This window comes from Oncorhynchus masou, unplaced genomic scaffold (assembly GCF_036934945.1).
Source record: "Oncorhynchus masou masou isolate Uvic2021 unplaced genomic scaffold, UVic_Omas_1.1 unplaced_scaffold_664, whole genome shotgun sequence".
Taxonomy (NCBI): domain Eukaryota; kingdom Metazoa; phylum Chordata; class Actinopteri; order Salmoniformes; family Salmonidae; genus Oncorhynchus; species Oncorhynchus masou.
The window spans coordinates 293,939-320,225 of record NW_027013085.1 but is presented as its reverse complement, the minus strand read 5'-3'; the positions used below and the strand labels follow the sequence as shown (position 1 = coordinate 320,225).

At 46.3% G+C, this 26,287-nt stretch overlaps 2 pseudogenes; both read right to left on the bottom strand.

The window, feature by feature from the left end:
* LOC135536788 (cytoplasmic dynein 1 intermediate chain 1-like) overlaps nt 1-11,820 on the bottom strand; it is a 62,958-nt pseudogene extending 51,138 nt beyond the window's left edge.
* Nucleotides 11,821-11,920: 100 nt separating this feature from the next.
* The window catches only part of LOC135536790 (protein tyrosine phosphatase type IVA 3-like), a 31,028-nt pseudogene continuing 16,661 nt past the window's right edge, over nt 11,921-26,287 (bottom strand).

Genomic DNA, 26,287 nt, shown 5'->3' with positions numbered 1-26,287 from the left:
AGGTCAGTAGGATGGTAGGGTAGAATGATCTCAGAAAGGTCAGTAGGATGGTAGGGTAGGATGATCTCAGAAAGGTCAGTAGGATGGTAGAGTAGGATGATCTCAGAAAGGTCAGTAGGATGGTAGGGTAGGTGTACCTCAGAAAGTTCAGTAGGATGGTAGGGTAGGATGATCTCAGAAAGGTCAGTAGGATGGTAGGGTAGATGGTCTCTGAAAGGTCAGTAGGATGGTAGGGTAGATGGATCTCAGACAGGTCAGTAGGATGGTAGGGTAGGATGATCTCAGAAAGGTCAGTAGGATGGTAGGGTAGATGGTCTCTGAAAGGTCAGTAGGATGGTAGGGTAGATGGATCTCAGACAGGTCAGTAGTATGGCAGGGTAGGATGATCTCTGAAAGGTCAGTAGTATGGTAGGGTATGATGATCTCAGAAAGGTCAGTAGTATGGTAGGATAGGTGGATCTCAGAAAGGTCAGTAGTATGGTAGGGTAGGATGATCTCTGAAAGGTCAGTAGTATGGTAGGGTATGATGATCTCAGAAAGGTCAGTAGTATGGTAGGATAGGTGGATCTCAGAAAGGTCAGTATGATGGTAGGGTAGGATGGTCTCTGAAAGGTCAGTAGGATGGTAGGGTAGGATGATCTCAGAAAGGTCAGTAGGATGGTAGGGTAGGATGGTCTCAGAAAGGTCAGTAGGATGGTAGGGTAGGATGATCTCAGAAAGGTCAGTAGGATGGTAGGGTAGGATGATCTCAGAAAGGTCAGTAGGATGGTAGGGTAGGATGATCTCAGAAAGGTCAGTAGGATGGTAGGGTAGGATGGTCTCAGAAAGGTCAGTAGGATGGTAGGGTAGGATGGTCTCAGAAAGGTCAGTAGGATGGTAGGGTAGGATGGTCTCAGAAAGGTCAGTAGGATGGTAGGGTAGGATGATCTCAGAAAGGTCAGTAGGATGGTAGGGTAGGATGATCTCAGAAAGGTCAGTAGGATGGTAGGGTAGAATGATCTCAGAAAGGTCAGTAGGATGGTAGGGTAGGATGATCACTGAAAGGTCAGTATGATGGTAGGGTAGGATGGTCTCTGAAAGGTCAGTAGGATGGTAGGGTAGGATGATCTCTGAAAGGTCAGTAGGAGTGCAGGATAGGATGGTCTCAGAAAGCAACAAGGATATGACTGGTATACCTAATGGTGGTTCTGGTGAGATCCCAATACTCTGCAGCAGCGCCTCCGTCTCTCTTCGTTTGCGGTCCAAGTCAGAATCTTCAGAGACATTCTCTGTTTTCTGCTGCAGACTCTCAGACTGAACAGGTGTTGGGGAGAACTTCAGTATCACTGTCTCTGTCCCAAATAGCACCCTATCCCCTACGTGGTGCACTGGCCAAAAGTAGTGCAATATCTAGGGAATAGGGTGTTATTTGAAGTGCATTATATAAGGAATATGGTGTCATTTGAAGTGCATTATATAGGGAATAGGGTGCCATTTGAAGTGCACTATATAGGGAATAGTGTGCCATTTGAAGTGCATTATATAGGGAATAGAGTGCATTTTGAAGTGCACTATATAGGGAATAGGGTGTCATTTGGATCGGAGCCAGTGTAGTTCCACAAAGACTTCAGAAACACTACCAACCCAAATCAGACTTCTTATAACCTGTTGTAGAAATGCTCTATTCATCCTCATTTGAGATGCTGAACTAAACCAAAGAAGTTCACATCACTTTCAAATGAATAGAGATTTCTCCTCACCTCTTTCTTTTTCCTCTCCTCCTCCTTTCTCTTCTTCTCCTCTCGTATTTGAGCGAGCCTCTGTTTCTTTCGCTCCAGCTCAGCTTTCAGGTCGCTTTTGTCAGACATCTTCGTCCTACTAGACAGATAAGAAATCAGCAATCTGCCTGTTGATACATACAACACAGTTAGCCTGGTTCATTCTGTATGTTGATACAACACAGTTAGCCTGGTTCATTCTGCCTGTTGATACATACAGCACAGTTAGCCTGGTTCATTCTGTATGTTGATACAGCACAGTTAGCCTGGTTCATTCTGCCTGTTGATACATACAGCACAGTTAGCCTGGTTCATTCTGTATGTTGATACATACAACACAGTTAGCCTGGTTCATTCTGTATGTTGATACAGCACAGTTAGCCTGGTTCATTCTGTATGTTGATACATACAACACAGTTAGCCTGGTTCATTCTGCATGTTGATACATACAACACAGTTAGCCTGGTTCATTCTGTATGTTGATACAGCACAGTTAGCCTGGTTCATTCTGTATGTTGATACATACAACACAGTTAGCCTGGTTCATTCTGTATGTTGATACATACAGCACAGTTAGCCTGGTTCATTCTGCCTGTTGATACATATAACACAGTTAGCCTGGTTCATTCTGTATGTTGATACATACAACACAGTTAGCCTGGTTCATTCTGTATGTTGATACATACAGTACAGTTAGCCTGGTTCATTCTGCCTGTTGATACATACAACACAGTTAGCCTGGTTCATTCTGCCTGTTGATACATACAGTACAGTTAGCCTGGTTCATTCTGCCTGTTGATACATACAACACAGTTAGCCTGGTTCATTCTGTATGTTGATACAGCACAGTTAGCCTGGTTCATTCTGTATGTTGATACAGCACAGTTAGCCTGGTTCATTCTGTATGTTGATACATACAGCACAGTTAGCCTGGTTCATTCTGTATGTTGATACATACAGCACAGTTAGCCTGGTTCATTCTGTATGTTGATACATACAGCACAGTTAGCCTGGTTCATTCTGTATGTTGATACATACAACACAGTTAGCCTGGTTCATTCTGCATGTTGATACAGCACAGTTAGCCTGGTTCATTCTGTATGCTGATACATACAGCACAGTTAGCCTGGTTCATTCTGCCTGTTGATACATACAACACAGTTAGCCTGGTTCATTCTGCCTGTTGATACATACAACACAGTTAGCCTGGTTCATTCTGTATGTTGATACATACAACACAGTTAGCCTGGTTCATTCTGCCTGTTGATACATACAACACAGTTAGCCTGGTTCATTCTGTATGTTGATACATACAACACAGTTAGCCTGGTTCATTCTGTATGTTGATACATACAGCATAGTTAGCCTGGTTCATTCTGCCTGTTGATACAGCACAGTTAGCCTGGTTCATTCTGTATGTTGATACATACAACACAGTTAGCCTGGTTCATTCTGTATGTTGATACATACAACACAGTTAGCCTGGTTCATTCTGCCTGTTGATACAGCACAGTTAGCCTGGTTCATTCTGCCTGTTGATACATACAACACAGTTAGCCTGGTTCATTCTGCCTGTTGATACAGCACAGTTAGCCTGGTTCATTCTGCCTGTTGATACATACAACACAGTTAGCCTGGTTCATTCTGTATGTTGATACATACAACACAGTTAGCCTGGTTCATTCTGTATGTTGATACATACAACACAGTTAGCCTGGTTCATTCTGTATGTTGATACATACAACACAGTTAGCCTGGTTCATTCTGTATGTTGATACATACAACACAGTTAGCCTGGTTCATTCTGTATGTTGATACAGCACAGTTAGCCTGGTTCATTCTGCCTGTTGATACATACAACACAGTTAGCCTGGTTCATTCTGCCTGTTGATACATACAGCACAGTTAGCCTGGTTCATTCTGTATGTTGATACAGCACAGTTAGCCTGGTTCATTCTGCCTGTTGATACATACAGCACAGTTAGCCTGGTTCATTCTGCCTGTTGATACATACAACACAGTTAGCCTGGTTCATTCTGCATGTTGATACATACAACACAGTTAGCCTGGTTCATTCTGTATGTTGATACATACAGCACAGTTAGCCTGGTTCATTCTGCCTGTTGATACATACAACACAGTTAGCCTGGTTCATTCTGCATGTTGATACATACAACACAGTTAGCCTGGTTCATTCTGTATGTTGATACATACAACACAGTTAGCCTGGTTCATTCTGCATGTTGATACATACAACACAGTTAGCCTGGTTCATTCTGCATGTTGATACATACAACACAGTTAGCCTGGTTCATTCTGCCTGTTGATACATACAACACAGTTAGCCTGGTTCATTCTGCATGTTGATACATACAGAACAGTTAGCCTGGTTCATTCTGCCTGTTGATACATACTGCACAGTTAGCCTGGTTCATTCTGCATGTTGATACATACAACACAGTTAGCCTGGTTCATTCTGCATGTTGATACATACAACACAGTTAGCCTGGTTAATTCTGCCTGTTGATACATACAGCACAGTTAGCCTGGTTCATTCTGCATGTTGATACATACAACACAGTTAGCCTGGTTAATTCTGCCTGTTGATACATACAGCACAGTTAGCCTGGTTCATTCTGTATGTTGATACATACAACATAGTTAGCCTGGTTAATTCTGCATGTTGATACATATGACACAGTTAGCCTGGTTCATTCTGCCTGTTGATACATACAACACAGTATGACCACTAGAAAATTCACCAATTCTCTCTGAGAACTGCTAGCCTGAGTGCCAGTCTGTTTGTGCTAACATGCCAACTCCTTGTCCTTCCTTGTCATGTATGTTTGGCTTGACAATGAGCAAATGAGTTGGGACCAGGCTACAGAAGGAGACAACAGACCTGGGACTAGGCTACAAAAGGAGACAACAGATCTGGGACCAGGCTACAAAAGGAGACAACAGATCTGGGACCAGGCTATAGGAGACAACAGACCTGGGACCAGGCTACAGAAGGAGACAACAGACCTGGGACCGGGCTACAGAAGGAGACAACAGACCTGGGACCAGGCTACAGAAGGAGACAACAGACCTGGGACCAGGCCACAGAAGGAGACAACAGACCTGGGACCAGGCTATAGAAGGAGACAACAGACCTGGGACCAGGCTACAGAAGGAGACAACAGACCTGGGACCAGGCTACAGAAGGAGACAACAGACCTGGGACCAAGCTACAGAAGGAGACAACAGACCTGGGACTAGGCTATAGAAGGAGACAACAGACCTGGGACCAGGCTATAGAAGGAGACAACAGACCCGGGACCAGGCTATAGAAGGAGACAACAGACCTGGTACCAGGCTATAGAAGGAGACAACAGACCTGGGACCAGGCTACAGAAGGAGACAACAGACCTGGGACCAGGCTACAGAAGGAGACAACAGACCTGGGACCAGGCTATAGAAGGAGACAACAGACCTGGGACTAGGCTACAGAAGGAGACAACAGACCTGGGACCAGGCTATAGAAGGAGACAACAGACCTGGGACCAGGCTATAGAAGGAGACAACAGACCTGGGACCAGGCTACAGAAGGAGACAACAGACCTGGGACCAGGCTATAGAAGGAGACAACAGACCTGAGACCAGGCTACAGAAGGAGACAACAGACCTGGGACCAGGCTATAGAAGGAGACAACAGACCTGGGACCAGGCTACAGAAGGAGACAACAGACCTGGGACCAGGCTATAGAAGGAGACAACAGACCTGGGACCAGGCTATAGAAGGAGACAACAGATCTGGGGCCAGGCTATAGGAGACAACAGACCTGGGACCAGGCTATAGAAGGAGACAACAGACCTGGGACCAGGCTACAGAAGGAGACAACAGACCCGGGACCAGGCTATAGAAGGAGACAACAGACCTGGGACCAGGCTATAGGAGACAACAGACCTGGGACCAGGCTACAGAAGGAGACAACAGACCTGGGACCAGGCTATAGAAGGAGACAACAGACCTGGGACCAGGCTATAGGAGACAACAGACCTGGGACCAGGCTACAGAAGGAGACAACAGACCTGGGACCAGGCTATAGAAGGAGACAACAGACCTGGGACCAGGCTACAGAAGGAGACAACAGACCTGGGACCAGGCTATAGAAGGAGACAACAGACCTGGGACCAGGCTACAGAAGGAGACAACAGACCTGGGACCAGGCTATAGAAGGAGACAACAGACCTGGGACCAGGCTATAGAAGGAGACAACAGACCTGGGACCAGGCTACAGAAGGAGACAACAGACCTGAGACCAGGCTACAGAAGGAGACAACAGACCTGGGACCAGGCTATAGAACGAGACAACAGACCTGGGACCAGGCTACAGAAGGAGACAACAGACCTGGGACCAGGCTACAGAAGGAGACAACAGACCTGGGACCAGGCTACAGAAGGAGACAACAGACCCGGGACCAGGCTATAGAAGGAGACAACAGACCTGGGACCAGGCTACAGAAGGAGACAACAGACCTGGGACCAGGCTACAGAAGGAGACAACAGACCTGGGACCAGGCTATAGAACTGCACGGGAAAACGGAATTATCATAATTTAAAATGTTTTATATTTTTATTGAACCTTTATGTAACTACGCAAGTCAGTTAGGAACATATTATTATTTAATATATATTTTGATTTGTTTAACACTTTTTTTGTTAATTAATACATGTTTCCATATGTGTTATTTCATAGTGTTGATGTCGGCAGGGTAGCCTAGTGGTTAGAGTTAAATAAAGGTAAAATAAAAATAAAATGTCTTTACTATTATTTTACAATGTAGAAAATGGTAAAAAAATAAAGAAAAACCCTTGAATGAGTAGGTGTCCAAACTTTGACTGGTGCTGTCGGTTCAGAAAGCTGTCTGGTAGACAAGATGAACAATACCCTTTCTAGCACTAAATATAGGTGTTCTACAAAACCCTTCAGTACTACCATTACAGATGATTACACATCAATCCATGGGTCATGCACAGCATCATGTCCACCTACGTCTCTCTTTATGTAGTGTTGTGTTGTCTCTCTTTATGTAGTGTTGTGTTGTCTCTCTTTATGTAGTGTTGTGTTGTCTCTCTTTATGTAGTGTTGTGTTGTCTCTCTTGTCGTGATGTGTGTTGTGTTGTCTCTCTTTATGTAGTGTTGTGTTGTCTCTCTTGTCCTGATGTAGTGTTGTTGTCTCTCTTGTCGTGATGTGTGTTGTGTTGTCTCTCTTGTCCTGATGTAGTGTTGTGTTGTCTCTCTTTATGTAGTGTTGTGTTGTCTCTCTTGTCGTGATGTAGTGTTGTCTCTCTTGTCGTGATGTGTGTTGTGTTGTCTCTTGTCGTGATGTAGTGTTGTCTCTCTTGTCGTGATGTGTGTTGTGTTGTCTCTCTTGTCGTGATGTGTGTTGTGTTGTCTCTCTTGTCGTGATGTGTGTTGTGTTGTCTCTCTTGTCCTGATGTAGTGTTGTGTTGTCTCTCTTTATGTAGTGTTGTGTTATCTCTCTTGTCGTGATGTAGTGTTGTGTTGTCTCTCTTTATGTAGTGTTGTGTTATCTCTCTTGTCGTGATGTAGTGTTGTGTTGTCTCTCTTGTCGTGATGTGTGTTGTGTTGTCTCTCTTGTCGTGATGTAGTGTTGTGTTGTCTCTCTTGTCGTGATGTGTGTTGTGTTGTCTCTCTTGTCGTGATGTGTGTTGTGTTGTCTCTCTTGTCGTGATGTGTGTTGTGTTGTCTCTCTTGTCGTGATGTGTGTTGTGTTGTCTCTCTTGTCGTGATATGTGTTGTGTTGTCTCTCTTGTCGTGATGTAGTGTTGTGTTGTCTCTCTTGTCGTGATGTGTGTTGTGTTGTCTCTCTTGTCGTGATGTGTGTTGTGTTGTCTCTCTTGTCGTGATGTGTGTTGTGTTGTCTCTCTTGTCGTGATGTGTGTTGTGTTGTCTCTCTTGTCGTGATGTAGTGTTGTGTTGTCTCTCTTGTCGTGATGTGTGTTGTGTTGTCTCTCCTGTCGTGATGTGTGTTGTGTTGTCTCTCTTGTCCTGATGTAGTGTTGTGTTGTCTCTCTTGTCGTGATGTGTGTTGTGTTGTCTCTCTTGTCGTGATGTGTGTTGTGTTGTCTCTCTTGTCGTGATGTGTGTTGTGTTGTCTCTCTTGTCGTGATGTGTGTTGTGTTGTCTCTCTTGTCGTGATGTAGTGTTGTGTTGTCTCTCTTGTCGTGATGTGTGTTGTGTTGTCTCTCCTGTCGTGATGTGTGTTGTGGTGTCTCTCTTGTCCTGATGTAGTGTTGTGTTGTCTCTCTTGTCGTGATGTGTGTTGTGTTGTCTCTCTTGTCGTGATGTGTGTTGTGTTGTCTCTCTTGTCGTGATGTAGTGTTGTGTTGTCTCTCTTGTCGTGATGTGTGTTGTGTTGTCTCTCTTGTCGTGATGCAGTGTTGTGTTGTCTCTCTTGTCGTGATGTGTGTTGTGTTGTCTCTCTTGTCGTGATGTGTGTTGTGTTGTCTCTCTTGTCGTCATGTGTGTTGTTGTCTCTCTTGTCGTGATGTAGTGTTGTGTTGTCTCTCTTGTCGTGATGTAGTGTTGTGTTGTCTCTCTTGTCCTGATGTAGTGTTGTGTTGTCTATCTTGTCGTGATGTGTGTTGTGTTGTCTCTCTTGTCGTGATGTAGTGTTGTGTTGTCTCTCTTGTCGTGATGTGTGTTGTGTTGTCTCTCTTGTCGTGATGTGGTGTTGTGTTGTCTCTCTTGTCGTGATGTGTGTTGTGTTGTCTCTCTTGTCGTGATGTGTGTTGTGTTGTCTCTCTTGTCGTGATGTAGTGTTGTGTTGTCTCTCTTGTCGTGATGTAGTGTTGTGTTGTCTCTCTTGTCGTGATGTGTGTTGTGTTGTCTCTCTTGTCGTGATGTGTGTTGTGTTGTCTCTCTTGTCGTGATGTGTGTTGTGTTGTCTCTCGTCTTGATGTAGTGTTGTGTTGTCTCTCTTGTCGTGATGTGTGTTGTGTTGTCTCTCTTGTCGTGATGTGTGTTGTGTTGTCTCTCTTGTCGTGATGTAGTGTTGTGTTGTCTCTCTTGTCGTGATGTGTGTTGTGTTGTCTCTCTTGTCGTGATGTGTGTTGTGTTGTCTCTTGTCGTGATGTAGTGTTGTCTCTCTTGTCGTGATGTGTGTTGTGTTGTCTCTCTTGTCGTGATGTAGTGTTGTGTTGTCTCTCTTGTCGTGATGTGTGTTGTGTTGTCTCTCTTGTCGTGATGTAGTGTTGTGTTGTCTCTCTTGTCGTGATGTGTGTTGTGTTGTCTCTCTTGTCGTGATGTAGTGTTGTGTTGTCTCTCTTGTCGTGATGTGTGTTGTGTTGTCTCTCTTGTCGTGATGTAGTGTTGTGTTGTCTCTCTTGTCGTGATGTAGTGTTGTGTTGTCTCTCTTGTCGTGATGTGTGTTGTGTTGTCTCTCTTGTCGTGATGTGTGTTGTGTTGTCTCTCTTGTCGTGATGTAGTGTTGTGTTGTCTCTCTTGTCGTGATGTGTGTTGTGTTGTCTCTCTTGTCGTGATGTGTGTTGTGTTGCCTCTCTTGTCGTGATGTGTGTTGTGTTGTCTCTCTCTTGTCGTGATGTGTGTTGTGTTGCCTCTCTTGTCGTGATGTGTGTTGTGTCCTATAATCATATGTGATTTATTTGACATGTTTAATCCCAGCCGCCGTCCCCGCAGGAGGCCTTTTGCCTTTTGGGAGGCCGTCATTGTAAATAAAAATGTGTTCTTAACTGACTTGCCTGGTTAAATAAAATAAATAAATATAGGTTTAATCTCTGTATCAGTGTCATGTCCACCTATAGGTTTAATCTCTGTATCCACCTATAGGTTTAATCTCTGTATCCACCTATAGGTTTAATCTCTGTATCCACCTATAGGTTTAATCTCTGTATCAGTATCCACCTATAGGTTTAATCTCTGTATCCACCTATAGGTTTAATCTCTTTATCAGTATCCACCTATAGGTTTAATCTCTGTATCAGTATCCACCTATAGGTTTAATCTCTGTATCAGTATCCACCTATAGGTTTAATCTCTTTATCAGTATCCACCTATAGGTTTAATCTCTGTATCAGTATCCACCTATAGGTTTAATCTCTTTATCAGTATCCACCTATAGGTTTAATCTCTTTATCAGTATCCACCTATAGGTTTAATCTCTGTATCAGTATCCACCTATAGGTTTAATCTCTGTATCAGTATCCACCTATAGGTTTAATCTCTTTATTAGTATCCACCTATAGGTTTAATCTCTGTATCAGTATCATGTCCACCTATAGATTTAATCTCTGTATCAGTATCCACCTATAGGGTTAATCTCTGTATCAGTATCCACCTATAGGTTTAATCTCTGTATCAGTATCCACCTATAGGTTTAATCTCTGTATCAGTATCCACCTATAGGTTTAATCTCTGTACCAGTATCATGTTCACCTATAGGTTTAATCTCTGTATCAGTATCCACCTATAGGTTTAATCTCTGTATCAGTATCCACCTATAGGTTTAATCTCTGTATCAGTATCCACCTATAGGTTTAATCTCTGTATCAGTATCCACCTATAGGTTTAATCTCTGTATCAGTATCCACCTATAGGTTTAATCTCTGTATCAGTGTCCACCTATAGGTTTAATCTCTGTATCAGTGTCATTGTGTATCTATCAATGCCGGAAACACAAACTAAGGTATGGGCGAATGTTTGGGATGTTCAATTCGACATGAAATTGTGTGATTGGACTGACAAAGCATAGTGAGAATGGAACATCATTTATTCTAATTATATGGATGGAACTATTTACAGCACTAGGAGCCAAGGAGATGCAACTTCCGAAGATGCAGTTATTATTACATTGGAAAGTGGCAAGTACATTTTGAAAGCAAATTATACATTTGATACTAAATGAACAGCGTACTGTAACCTACCAGCTCGAGGTCCGGCGCGCTATTGACTGTGCAAAAGCATGCTCGTGCGGCAGGGTCGATTTCCGCGTTTATAAACCCAGGGTCGTTACAGTACAAATATTTTCTTTACCTGAACGATCAGTAAGTAGGTGCTATTAAATTATGAAAATGAGAAGTGGGAAAGTAATGCAAAACATAAATAAAATGACAAAACACTATGAGACAAAGAAAAAACTTTATTTTAAATCTTGATGGATGACCGAGCAGACGGAGGCATGCAAAACAAAACCAGCAGAAATGAGGATTGTAGCCTATGGCATGATGGTAGAGAAATTATGATATCATGCATTACAAATACTGTACATCATACAGGATGACAGTGTGGACTAGCCTATAACAAATACCAATTAAATAATAAAAACGAAAAAGCAATGGCCCTGGATGCCATGGTGAGGCTTATTACGCTGTAAATACATTGAACATGTTTTGCTACATTTGCAGCACATTGAAAACATTTCATTTCTAGATTGTTCTCCCCATCACCAGTAAAACCATGCATTATCCAGTTAAAATCGTGGTGCGCCTAGGTTTTCACACAATGACCAGAACACATTTTGAACCGTTAGATAGACTTGGCCTACATTGGGTGCCGGCTAATAAGGATGCTCATGCAAGACAAAGATGCACTTTAACTCGCCTACCGTCTGCACTGTGCCTTGCGTTTATCTCGGGTCCTTTCCGGAATTAGCTATATCGGACGTGCCACAGGCAAAAAGACCTGCGTGATTTATATAGACAATATCACCACGGACAAGACGTTTATATCATACAACAAAGGACATAGAATTTGCCGCTCGCGCTCTGCCCTCTTTCTCAATTTTAATTAGATTCTGTCCGGAAGTAGCCTGTATATCATACGTCATTGTTGTACAAACAGGAATGTTTGAGATAATAAGGTGATGACTTAATCTACAATATAGATGATACATGTGCCATATTATAATCTCAAATTAACAATATGGTAATTGAAGAGAAAACGATAAATCTATTTCAGAAATTGCAAAAACTCTAATTCAGGCCAACAATGCCACTACTAATAATGTGTGAATAACTACACACGGCCACTAGATGGCGGCATTGAGCTTGTTTTCACAACCAGGCAAAAGTGGTTGTTTAAAATGATTCGATCTCCCACAAGTCAACTCCTGAATAAAGCACAAAACAGGCCAGCTTACTTTAAACAATTACTTTATTTCTTGTACTTCATTAACTGTGAACAATCTGAAGTGGGTTACTTCCAAGGCAGCAGATAAATGTGACAGCTTTCTTCCTAGGATACGAGTCATCCCTTCAGTACCTGTCCTTAACTGAGACTGCGTCTTGCACCCTATTCCCCATTTAGTGCACTACTTTTGACCAGAGCCCATAGGACTATAGTCAAAAGTGTGCTATATAGTAGTGCACTATAAAAGGGGAATAGGGTGCTATTTCAGAGGCAGGATGAGAGACATTTATATCCACACTGACAGATACAGAGCCAGGACGTTATTTCTGAGCAGACGGTTCAGTTGGCCGTTTTTCATCCCAGAGACGACTACGGGGCACCGCCATGTTTACGTTCCCAAAGCATAGTACGCGTCCCAGATGGCACCCTACTCCCTATATAGTGCACAACTTTTGACCGGAGCCCATAGGATCAGTGCAAGTCCATGTTTTTGTGTATATTTCAAGGCATTGTAGCCCATAGACCTCCGGTCAAAAGTAGTGCACTATATAGGGAATAGGGTGCCATCTGGGACATAGACAGTGTTGCCTACCAAGCCCACCCAGGCTCAGCTGACTCCTACATGATACACTGAGATCCTTCATGTTGTACAACAGAAGCAGCCAGTGGTGAAGAATCCTAATCCCAGAGTATTTCATATCACAATGTAAAAAATATTGCTATTTAAAAAAAACGGCGACTCAGCACAAAACATTGTCCTATTTTAAGTCCCATCCCGCATCCCCATATCCTCAAAAAAATAAGGAGACAAGGACATGATTCTAACAAGTGTTAACTTACATGCATTATGAAAACGGAGCAAGGAGCAAGATGGCTGAGCTCTGTGGATGGCATTTCAATTTAACAAAGACGTTAAACTGGATTTCCTTGAAACATTGAGATAAAAACACACAGACAGCATAAAATCTGTTATTTTTCATGATTATTTCATTCATGTCATCATGGCTAGCAGGGGTTTTCAGTTAACATGGTGTATGGTGATGCAGACCTGTTGTGACAGCTAGTGGTGGGTCGGTGTGTTTCATTGACAGTGCTTTGGGTTGGGTCAGTGCTACCTAGCAGCAGGGAGGAAAGAGGAACGATCAGGCCTGGGACCAAGCTGACAGTGTTGCTGCTGGTTGAGGGGTTGGTCTGGTGGTCAATGGCGCTGTGTGTGTATGTCACAGTATGTTACAATCAGTGCAAAATAGTTTGTCAGTGTGTGTGTGTGTGTGTGTGTGTGTGTGTGTGTGTGTGTGTGTGTGTACTTGATGGAAATAGGGCTTGTTTGTTTTTCCTCTCTATGAGTTCAATTGGCCGGCAGGTGGGGGACGAACGTGTTCATTCAAAGACATCAGAGAGGAGATGGTCTCTAACAGCCCTGAGAGTGAGAAGCAGAAGAATCCCAACAGAACAGTGGCAACTAACTGTCCCCATGGAGACAGACAACAGGTGAAGTCCTAAATGCATCTTAGCAGGGGTGGAGGTCGGTCCAATATTAAAGATCATGTAGTCGTTCTATATGGGTCAGAACAAGCGGGCTGCGGGGCCACACTCCATCACATCACACAGCACTTGTTCTTGTGTTTGTGAGGGTCTTTGAAGCGTAGTCGCTGTCTGGAGCGGTATTTCTCCAGGTAGGTCAGCTGCTTGCTGTTGATCGCTCCCCTGCGCTTCCTGAGGAGACAGAGACAGACAGGTCTACGGTTACTCCCTACAGGAACCTCTGTCCCAATTGGCACCCTGTTCACTATTTCTGACCAGTGTCCACTCTGGTTAAAAGCAGTGCAACATTTAGGGACTAGGGGCCCACAGGGCTCTGGTTAAAAGCAGTGCAACATTTAGGGACTAGGGCCCCACAGGGCTCTGGTTAAAAGCAGTGCAACATTTGGGGACTAGGGGCCATTTATATGTGAAGCTAAACAGCTTGACACTGTAGCCACACACACACACACACACACACACACACACACACACACACACACACACACACCTTTGCTTTATATAAGGGCCCTCATGTAAAGAGACAATTATAATTCACTTAGGGGATGATTTTTCCAGATCCACACGAAGCCGATTTATTCCTGGACTAAAAAGCACTTTCAATTCAGATTGTCCATTGAGCATCATGGTCCGGGAGGGTAGTAGGCTTGATGTTTTCCCAGAGAACCTGACCCATGATGTAGAGCTGATGAGTGTCAGAAGAATCCAGAGGTGTGCAGAGCCCTGGCGGAGTGAGAGACACTCCCGACTCAAACCAAATAATCCCCCTCAGTACAGAGCGGTTCAATCCCTTTCTCCCTCCTCATGATGTCCCATAATCCCCCTCAGTACAGAGCGGTTCAATCCCTTTCTCCCTCCTCATGATGTCCCATAATCCTCCTCAGTACAGAGCAGTTCAATCCCTTTCTCCCTCCTCATGATGTCCCATAATCCCCCTCAGTACAGAGCGGTTCAATCCCTTTCTCCCTCCTCATGATGTCCCATAATCCCCCTCAGTACAGAGCGGTTCAATCCCTTTCTCCCTCCTCATGATGTCCCATAATCCCCCTCAGTACAGAGCGGTTCAATCCCTTTCTCCCTCCTCATGATGTCCCATAATCCCCCTCAGTACAGAGCGGTTCAATCCCTTTCTCCCTCCTCATGATGTCCCATAATCCTCCTCAGTACAGAGCGGTTCAATCCCTTTCTCCCTCCTCATGATGTCCCATAATCCCCCTCAGTACAGAGCGGTTCAATCCTAATGAACTGAATCTAGAGGTGAGGTGTACATACTGCCTGATGAACTGAATCTGGAGGTGAGGTGTACATACTGCCTGATGAACTGAATCTAGAGGTGAGGTGTACATACTGCCTGATGAACTGAACTGAGCTGGAGGTGAGGTGTACATACTACCTGATGAACTGAACTGAATCTGGAGGTGAGGTGTACATACTGCCTGATGAACTGAACTGAATCTAGAGGTGAGGTGTACATACTGCCTGATGAACTGAATCTAGAGGTGAGGTGTACATACTGCCTGATGAACTGAATCTAGAGGTGAGGTGTACATACTGCCTGATGAACTGAATCTGGAGGTGAGGTGTACATACTGCCTGATGAACTGAACTGAATCTGGAGGTGAGGTGTACATACTGCCTGATGAACTGAACTGAGCTGGAGGTGAGGTGTACATACTGCCTGATGAATTGAACTGAATCTGGAGGTGAGGTGTACATACTGCCTGATGAACTGAACTGAGCTGGAGGTGAGGTGTACATACTGCCTGATGAACTGAACTGAATCTGGAGGTGAGGTGTACATATGGCCTGATGAACTGAATCTGGAGGTGAGGTGTACATACTGCCTGATGAACTGAATCTAGAGGTGAGGTGAACATACTGCCTGATGAACTGAATCTGGAGGTGAGGTGTACATACTGCCTGATGAACTGAATCTAGAGGTGAGGTGTACATACTGCCTGATGAACTGAATCTAGAGGTGAGGTGTACATACTGCCTGATGAACTGAACTGAATCTGGAGGTGAGGTGTACATACTGCCTGATGAACTGAATCTAGAGGTGAGGTGTACATACTGCCTGATGAACTGAATCTGGAGGTGAGGTGTACATACTGCCTGATGAACTGAATCTAGAGGTGAGGTGTACATACTGCCTGATGAACTGAACTGAATCTGGAGGTGAGGTGTACATACTGCCTGATGAACTGAATCTAGAGGTGAGGTGTACATACTGCCTGATGAACTGAATCTAGAGGTGAGGTGTACATACTGCCTGATGAACTGAACTGAGCTGGAGGTGAGGTGTACATACTGCCTGATGAACTGAAGCTAGAGGTGAGGTGTACATACTACCTGATGAACTGAATCTAGAGGTGAGGTGTACATACTACCTGATGAACTGAACTGAATCTGGGAGGTGAGGTGTACATACTACCTGATGAACTGAATCTAGAGGTGAGGTGTACATACTACCTGATGAACTGAACTGAATCTGGAGGTGAGGTGTACATACTGCCTGATGAACTGAACTGAGCTGGAGGTGAGGTGAACATACTGCCTGATGAACTGAACTGAATCTAGAGGTGAGGTGTACATACTGCCTGATGAACTGAACTGAGCTGGAGGTGAGGTGTACATACTGCCTGATGAACTGAAATGAATCTGGAGGTGAGGTGTACATACTGCCTGATGAACTGAATCTAGAGGTGAGGTGTACATACTGCCTGATGAACTGAATCTAGAGGTGAGGTGAACATACTGCCTAATGAACTGAATCTAGAGGTGAGGTGTACATACTGCCTGATGAACTGAATCTAGAGGTGAGGTGTACATACTGCCTGATGAACTGAACTGAATCTAGAGGTGAGGTGTACATACTGCCTGATGAACTGAACTGAATCTAGAGGTGAGGTGTACATACTGCCTGATGAACTGAACTGAATCTAGAGGTGAGGTGTACATACTGCCTGATGAACTGAACTGAATCTAGAGGTGAGGTGTACATACTGCCTGATGAACTGAATCTAGAGGTGAGGTGTACATACTGCCTGATGAACTGAATCTAGAGGTGAGGTGTACATACTGCCTGATGAACTGAATCTGGAGGTGAGGTGTACATACTGCCTAATGAACTGAATCTAGAGGTGAGGTGTACATACTGCCTGATGAACTGAATCTAGAGGTGAGGTGTACATACTGCCTGATGAACTGAATCTGGAGGTGAGGTGTACATATGGCCTGATGAACTGAATCTAGAGGTGAGGTGTACATACTGCCTGATGAACTGAATCTAGAGGTGAGGTGTACATACTGCCTGATGAACTGAATCTAGAGGTGAGGTGTACATACTGCCTGATGAACTGAACTGAATCTGGAGGTGAGGTGTACATACTGCCTGATGAAATGAATCTAGAGGTGAGGTGTACATACTGCCTGATGAACTGAATCTGGAGGTGAGGTGTACATACTGCCTAATGAACTGAATCTAGAGGTGAGGTGTACATACTGCCTGATGAACTGAATCTAGAGGTGAGGTGAACATACTGCCTGATGAACTGAATCTGGAGGTGAGGTGTACATACTGCCTGATGAACTGAATCTAGAGGTGAGGTGTACATACTGCCTAATGAACTGAATCTAGAGGTGAGGTGTACATACTGCCTGATGAACTGAATCTAGAGGTGAGGTGTACATACTGCCTGATGAACTGAATCTAGAGGTGAGGTGTACATACTGCCTGATGAACTGAATCTGGAGGTGAGGTGTACATACTGCCTGATGAACTGAACTGAGCTGGAGGTGAGGTGTACATACTGCCTGATGAACTGAATCTAGAGGTGAGGTGTACATACTGCCTGATGAACTGAATCTAGAGGTGAGGTGTACATACTGCCTGATGAACTGAACTGAATCTGGAGGTGAGGTGTACATACTGCCTGATGAACTGAACTGAATCTGGAGGTGAGGTGTACATATGGCCTGATGAACTGAATCTGGAGGTGAGGTGTACATACTGCCTGATGAACTGAATCTAGAGGTGAGGTGAACATACTGCCTGATGAACTGAATCTAGAGGTGAGGTGTACATACTACCTGATGAACTGAACTGAATCTGGAGGTGAGGTGTACATACGGCCTGATGAACTGAACTGAGCTGGAGGTGAGGTGAACATACTGCCTGATGAACTGAACTGAATCTAGAGGTGAGGTGTACATACTGCCTGATGAACTGAACTGAGCTGGAGGTGAGGTGTACATACTGCCTGATGAACTGAAATGAATCTAGAGGTGAGGTGTACATACTGCCTGATGAACTGAATCTAGAGGTGAGGTGTACATACTGCCTGATGAACTGAATCTAGAGGTGAGGTGTACATACTGCCTGATGAACTGAACTGAATCTGGAGGTGAGGTGTACATACTGCCTGATGAACTGAATCTAGAGGTGAGGTGTACATACTGCCTGATGAACTGAATCTAGGTGAGGTGAACATACTGCCTGATGAACTGAATCTGGAGGTGAGGTGTACATACTGCCTGATGAACTGAATCTGGAGGTGAGGTGTACATACTGCCTGATGAACTGAATCTGGAGGTGAGGTGTACATACTGCCTGATGAACTGAATCTAGAGGTGAGGTGTACATACTGCCTGATGAACTGAATCTAGAGGTGAGGTGTACATACTGCCTGATGAACTGAATCTAGAGGTGAGGTGTACATACTGCCTGATGAACTGAACTGCCTCCTCATACTTCATCCCGCCCTCGATCAGAGCCAGAGCCACCAGCACAGGAGCCCTGGAGGGAGAAACACAAAGAAACAGCCTTTACATGCTGCTACTAATACTGGGACTTAAAGACACAGTCAGACTGCTACTAATACTGGGACTTAAAGACACAGTCAGACTGCTACTAATACTGGGACTTAAAGACACAGTCAGACTGCTACTAATACTGGGACTTAAAGACACAGTCAGACTGCTACTATTACTGGGACTTAAAGACACAGTCAGACTGCTACTAATACTGGGACTTAAAGACACAGTCAGACTGCTACTAATACTGGGACTTAAAGACACAGTCAGACTGCTACTAATACTGGGACTTAAAGACACAGTCAGACTGCTACTAATACTGGGACTTAAAGACACAGTCAGACTGCTGCTAATACTGGGACTTAAAGACACAGTCAGACTGCTACTAATACCGGGACTTAAAGAGACAGTCAGACTGCTACTAATACTGGGACTTAAAGACACAGTCAGACTGCTACTAATACTGGGACTTAAAGACACAGTCAGACTGCTACTAATACTGGGACTTAAAGACACAGTCAGAACCTTATGGGCCCTGGTCAAAAGTAGTGCACTTAATAGGGAATATAGCGCCATTTGGGACGTTAGATACAGCATTCACATATTAAGACGGGGAATTTAAGACTTCCACTAGTGTCCTTCCTGTTATGCCCCCAGCACCGTCTCTCTCCATGTTGTCACAACACAGACAGTTCCCAGGGAATGGAGTTCATTCTGGTTTGGACAAAGAAAAGCCCTGCAGCGCGTTAAGAGCTGGAACTAGTTGTGCTGTATTTGGCCACTAATATTTACAGGTAACAAATCATTAGGAAAAGCTGTCGCCCACTTTCCCCTTTTCTAGCCTTATATGGGTTGTTGCTGTGGTTACGGTAAGTCAGTGTGGAAATAAAGAGCTGAAGAGCATAACACCACGAACACAAACACGGGACTTCTAGGAATCAGTGAAACAGATGAGGTGCCTGCCTGCATGGACATGAGACATTCAAACATATTCATCTGTCTAACTCTACCCTGTCAAGCCATATCAGCCCCCAGACCACTGAGATGTTGCAGAGGTTACCAGCTGAAAGCCAAAGACTCCCCAGCTGATTAACAGGACAACAAACAGTTCAGAGTAAAGTAAACATTGGCGCCCTGTCAAAAACCACAGATGGGTCCCAGAGGACGTCTCCAGTACGTCAGAGATAGACGGTGCTTCACCCACCCAGGGAGGGGAGGCTGGGTGGCTCCTTCAGCTAACACAGGAGGGGAGGGAGAGAAGAGCCTGGGGAGGGCAGGGTGGCTCCTTCAGCTAACACAGGAGGGGAGGGAGAGAAGAGCCTGGGGAGGCCAGGGAGCTGGGTGGCTCCTTCAGCTAACACAGGAGGGGAGGGAGAGAAGAGCCTGGGGAGGGCAGGGTGGCTCCTTCAGCTAACACAGGAGGGGAGGGAGAGAAGAGCCTGGGGAGGGCAGGGTGGCTCCTTCAGCTAACACAGGAGGGGAGGGAGAGAAGAGCCTGGGGAGGGCAGGGTGGCTCCTTCAGCTAACACAGGAGGGGAGGGAGAGAAGAGCCTGGGGAGGGCAGGGTGGCTCCTTCAGCTAACACAGGAGGGGAGGGAGAGAAGAGCCTGGGGAGGGCAGGGTGGCTCCTTCAGCTAACACAGGAGGGGAGGGAGAGAAGAGCCTGGGGAGGGCAGGGTGGCTCCTTCAGCTAACACAGGAGGGGAGGGAGAGAAGAGCCTGGGGAGGGCAGGGTGGCTCCTTCAGCTAACACAGGAGGGGAGGGAGAGAAGAGCCTGGGGAGGGCAGGGTGGCTCCTTCAGCTAACACAGGAGGGGAGGGAGAGAAGAGCCTGGGGAGGGCAGGGTGGCTCCTTCAGCTAACACAGGAGGGGAGGGAGAGAAGAGCCTGGGGAGGGCAGGGTGGCTCCTTCAGCTAACACAGGAGGGGAGGGAGAGAAGAGCCTGGGGAGGCCAGGGTGGCTCCTTCAGCTAACACAGGAGGGGAGGGAGAGAAGAGCCTGGGGAGGCCAGGGAGCTGGGTGTGCTCCTTCAGCTAACACAGGAGGGGAGGGAGAGAAGAGCCTGGGGAGGCCAGGGAGCTGGGTGGCTCCTTCAGCTAACACAGGAGGGGAGGGAGGGAAGAGCCTGGGGAGGCCAGGGAGCTGGGTGGCTCCTTCAGCTAACACAGGAGGGGAGGGAGGGAAGAGCCTGGGGAGGCCAGGGAGCTGGGTGGCTCCTTCAGCTAACACAGGAGGGGAGGGAGAGAAGAGCCTGGGGAGGCCAGGGTGGCTCCTTCAGCTAACACAGGAGGGGAGGGAGAGAAGAGCCTGGGGAGGCCAGGGTGGCTCCTTCAGCTAACACAGGAGGGGAGGGAGAGAAGAGCCTGGGGAGGCCAGGGAGCTGGGTGGCTCCTTCAGCTAACACAGGAGGGGAGGGAGGGAAGAGCCTGGGGAGGCCAGGGAGCTGGGTGGCTCCTTCAGCTAACACAGGAGGGGAGGGAGAGAAGAGCCTGGGGAGGCCAGGGAGCTGGGTGGCTCCTTCAGCTAACACAGGAGGGGGAATGGAAGAGGCTGGGGAAGTCAGTGGATTGCGGAGGGGGGGGGGGGGGGCTCCTTCAGCTTACCCAGGAGGGGAGGGAGACAGGGGCTCCTTCAGCTTCCTACCAATGAGCTCAACCATTATTAGTACCAAAGTCCTGGTTTAACCTCGTTTAATGGCTCCCTATTGCCCACAGGGCTCTGGTCAAAAGTAGTGCACTATGTATAGAATAGGGTACCATTTGAGACATTTTCTCCTCTACTAGCTTGCTAATATACTCCATCGGTACAGATGTGACTCGTTGTCTCTCCTCTGCCATAGAGGACACCTGAAGGAACACCAGACAGGACAGGGCTAAAATGAGCCTGGTAACCAGATCAGTTTGTGCTTCTATTTAGTCAACTCCTCTGTTATGTTGGTTGGCATGCCAACCATAAGAACTAATGTAAGGCAAGGCCAACCGTAAGAACTAAATGTACGGCACGGCCAACCGTAAGAACTAATGTAAGGCACGGCCAACCGTAAGAACTAATGTACGACACAGCCAACCATAAGAACTAATGTAGGGCACGGTCAACCATAAGAACTAATGTAGGGCACGGCCAACCATAAGAACTAATGTAGGGCACGGCCAACCATAAGAACTAATGTAGGGCACGGCCAACCATAAGAACTAATGTAGGGCACGGCCAACCATAAGAACTAATGTAGGGCACGGCCAACCATAAGAACTAATGTAGGGCACGGCCAACCATAAGAACTAATGTAAGGCACGGCCAACCGTAAGAACTAATGTAAGGCACGGCCAACCGTAAGAACTAATGTAAGGCACGGCCAACCATAAGAACTAATGTAAGGCACGGCCAACCATAAGAACTAATGTACGGCACGGCCAACCATAAGAACTAATGTAGGGCACGGCCAACCATAAGAACTAATGTAGGGCACGGCCAACCATAAGAACTAATGTAGGGCACGGCCAACCATAAGAACTAATGTAGGGCACGGCCAACCATAAGAACTAATGTAGGGCACGGCCAACCATAAGAACTAATGTAGGGCACGGCCAACCGTAAGAACTAATGTAAGGCACGGCCAACCATAAGAACTAATGTAGGGCACGGCCAACCATAAGAACTAATGTAGGGCACGGCCAACCATAAGAACTAATGTAGGGCACGGCCAACCATAAGAACTAATGTACGGCACGGCCAACCATAAGAACTAATGTAAGGCACGGCCAACCATAAGAACTAATGTAGGGCACGGCCAACCATAAGAACTAATGTAGGCACGGCCAACCATAAGAACTAATGTAGGGCACGGCCAACCATAAGAACTAATGTACGGCACGGCCAACCATAAGAACTAATGTACGGCACGGCCAACCATAAGAACTAATGTAGGGCACGGCCAACCATAAGAACTAATGTAGGGCACGGCCAACCATAAGAACTAATGTAGGGCACGGCCAACCATAAGAACTAATGTACGGCACGGCCAACCGTAAGAACTAATGTACGGCACGGCCAACCATAAGAACTAATGTAGGGCACGGCCAACCATAAGAACTAATGTAGGGCACGGCCAACCATAAGAACTAATGTAGGGCACGGCCAACCATAAGAACTAATGTAAGGCACGGCCAACCATAAGAACTAATGTACGGCACGGCCAACCGTAAGAACTAATGTAAGGCACGGCCAACCGTAAGAACTAATGTACGGCACGGCCAACCGTAAGAACTAATGTAAGGCACGGCCAACCATAAGAACTAATGTACGGCACGGCCAACCGTAAGAACTAATGTACGGCACGGCCAACGGGAGTCCAGAGGCTCAACTACAGAACATACATTACAAGTCTGGGCATGGCCAACCAGAATACAGCTAACTGGCATTTCACAAGACAACTGGCTACATCCCAAATGGCACCCTATTCCCTATATAGTGCACTACTTTTGACCAGGGTTCTGGTGAGCTAACTAGTAGAGATCCAATCTGAGAGGATACACTTAGACACACAATAGAAATAAACGCTGCTTCAACGTTTTTCAGACCTCAACCTCTGTGCTTTGAATAATAAACGGTGGATTAGTTGTGAAGGAGTGGCCCTTGGCTAACAGTTGACTTTGGCTTGGTTCTGTCTGCATGCTGAGAGAGGGCCCTGGCCAGGCTGTAGGAGAAGGGGAGAGACTGGTGGCTGCTGGGACAGTGGCCGTCACAGTGGGTGGAGGACACTGCAGCTGTGTGATCTTGGTTCAACTGTCTCACCCAATCAGAACCATAAGACAGAAGAGTTTTAATGATCCGTACCGTCCCAGCCCGGCAACACAGTGCACCGCCACGCAGCAGCCAGGGTCCTCACGGAACCTAGTCTTCAGCAGGTTCAGCCAATCATCTACGATCTTAGTGGGAGGAGGGGCACCGTCGTCAAAGGCCCAGTCCTGGAAAATACAAAATACATTCACATTAGAAAACAATGGAACTGTCCACACAATGTGGAAATTGGTCTTCGGGATCACATCATAAATAGTACAGTTCTGTCTCTCTGACAGAAACAGCTGATTAGCATTGGCACTCTGAGGGAGCCCATTGTTACGAGACCAAGCAGCTCTACACTGCACCCCTACCTACTTCAAACTGAGGAACCAGACAAAGCAGAATCCCCTACTGAGGGTGAATGTATTAAAAGAGTTTGTGAAGCGCTGCATGTCTGAAACAACTGGTTCCAAGCCGCTGCACACTGTGAAATGAGACATCTGTACCCACGTAACAGGGAGGAACGCAGAGTGTACCAACCTCAGTCATCTAAACATGACTCGCAACATGAACCAACTGTCCCCACAGACAACACACTGTGTCCTTCCTACACTATTTCACTGTTCCTGCCATCTCAACAAACACCTCCCATCCAAACAGTGGGAACATTCAGTCAGCGACTGGTGGTATCTGAGGGCCTAGATTCATCTCAAATGGTACCCTAATTCCCTATATAGTGCACTACAATAGGGCTCTGGTCAAAGGTAGTGCACAATGTAGGCAATAGGGTGCCATTTGGGACACATAACATGTTCCATCAGCACCCACAACATCAGGAAAGCCTTCTGTCAACACAGACAACACTATAAGGGGTTTGTTTATAGTTGGTGCAGAACCACAACAGAGAACAGATGTGTGGTCACCTCTTCTTCACTGAGTGAACTGTGGTGAACTGTTTGTTTTCAACATTTAATTGGTTTGGCTAGTGTACATTAAAATCAGTCGGTTGGATACAATGTATTGTTCTGGCCATGTTGGGCTACCATCCTCTATAATGACAAACACTCCTTCATTGAAGGATTAGACAGTGATGGTAGATTAACCAAGACATCCAGCACCTGGTCAGATACAGACCTAATGCACCATACAGCATCAAGGATGCTCAAACCAGCTGTTTGACTCCTCCATTGGACAGATGAAGGCTTAAAGCGGAAACCATGCGTGTCTAGGAGGGATCAGTCACACTAGAGACCCATCAGACACTATCACATCCGGCCGTGATTGGGAGTCCTATAGGGCGGCGCACAACTGTCCCAGCGTCGTCCGGGTTTGGCCGGTGTAGGCCGTCATTGTAAATAAGAATTTGTTCTTAACTGGCAAACACACACACAGAGAGAGAGAGTCATCTCTTATCTTCTAGTGGAGTGGGACTTCCAACACCACAATACCTGCTCCCAGGGACAAACATCTTGTGTGTTTGACAACAATGTGTTACCAAGACAACAACTCCCTTCAAAAGCCCTTGGGGGCTCAGCTGAGCCAGGGGATCACAGGCCTGGCTGGGAAAGATGTTATGATGACATCACTATTTCACACTGCCATGAATAGAAGGGTGCAACTGGGACTTTCTCTCTCAAAAAACAAAACAATGCTGGGGTTAAGGGTCGTTCCACATGGACACTGCAGGCTGCATCCCAAACGAGTCATAGGACCCAGAGCCCAGGGTCAGGACCACACCAGGGGTCGGGGACCACACCAGGGCTCGGGACCACACCAGGGCTCGGGACCACACCAGGGCTCGGGACCACACCAGGGGTCGGGGACCACACCAGGGGTCGGGACCACACCAGGGGTCGGGACCACACCAGGGGTCGGGGACCACACCAGGGGTCGGGGACCACACCAGGGGTCGGGGACCACACCAGGGGTCGGGGACCACACCAGGGGTCGGGGACCACACCAGGGGTCGGGGACCACACCAGGGGTCGGGGACCACACCAGGGGCCGGGACCACACCAGGGGCCGGGATACTCATTAGTATCGTGACAAGGAAACAAAACATCAAGCGGCTGGAACGTTTTGGGAAAACAGACATAATGTTGGAAACATCATTATGTCGTCATCCAGAGTCACATGGCTTTTCAAACTACAGCCACAACAACCTGCAGGTTAAAGGATCAACGAGTTTGGTCTGCTTCGAGTTTACATTTTTGCCAAGGAAAAAAATGTGCGATACTGTTAAGGTCACAGCCCTACCAGAACCTAGAGGATTCTGGTGCAAAGTAATGCAACATATAGGATATTAGGGCGCCATTTTGGACGCACACAGGATCTATTCTACCAGTAACACACACAGCAGGACCCATTCTACCAGTAACACACACAGCAGGACCCATTCTACCAGTAACACACACAGCAGGACCCATTCTACCAGTAACACACACAGCAGGACCCATTCTACCAGTAACACACACAGCAGGACCCATTCTACCAGTAACACACACAGCAGGACCCATTCTACCAGTAACACACACAGCAGGACCCATTCTACCAGTAACACACACAGCAGGACCCATTCTACCAGTAACACACACAGCAGGATCCATTCTACCAGTAACACACACAGCAGGACCCATTCTACCAGTAACACACACAGCAGGACCCATTCTACCAGTAACACACACAGCAGGACCCATTCTACCAGTAACACACACAGCAGGACCCATTCTACCAGTAACACACACAGAAGGACCCATTCTACCAGTAACACACACAGCAGGACCCATTCTACCAGTAACACACACAGCAGGACCCATTCTACCAGTAACACACACAGCAGGACCCATTCTACCAGTAACACACACAGCAGGACCCATTCTACCAGTAACACACACAGCAGGATCCATTCTACCAGTAACACACACAGCAGGACCCATTCTACCAGTAACACACACAGCAGGACCCATTCTACCAGTAACACACACAGCAGGACCCATTCTACCAGTAACACACACAGAAGGACCCATTCTACCAGTAACACACACAGCAGGACCCATTCTACCAGTAACACAGGCAAAACCCACAACAGGATCCATTCTACCAGTAACACACAGGCAAAATCCACAACATGATCCATTCTACCAGTAACACACACAGGCAAAACCCACAACAGGATCCATTCTACCAGTAACACAGGCAAAACCCACAACAGGATCCATTCTACCAGTAACACACAG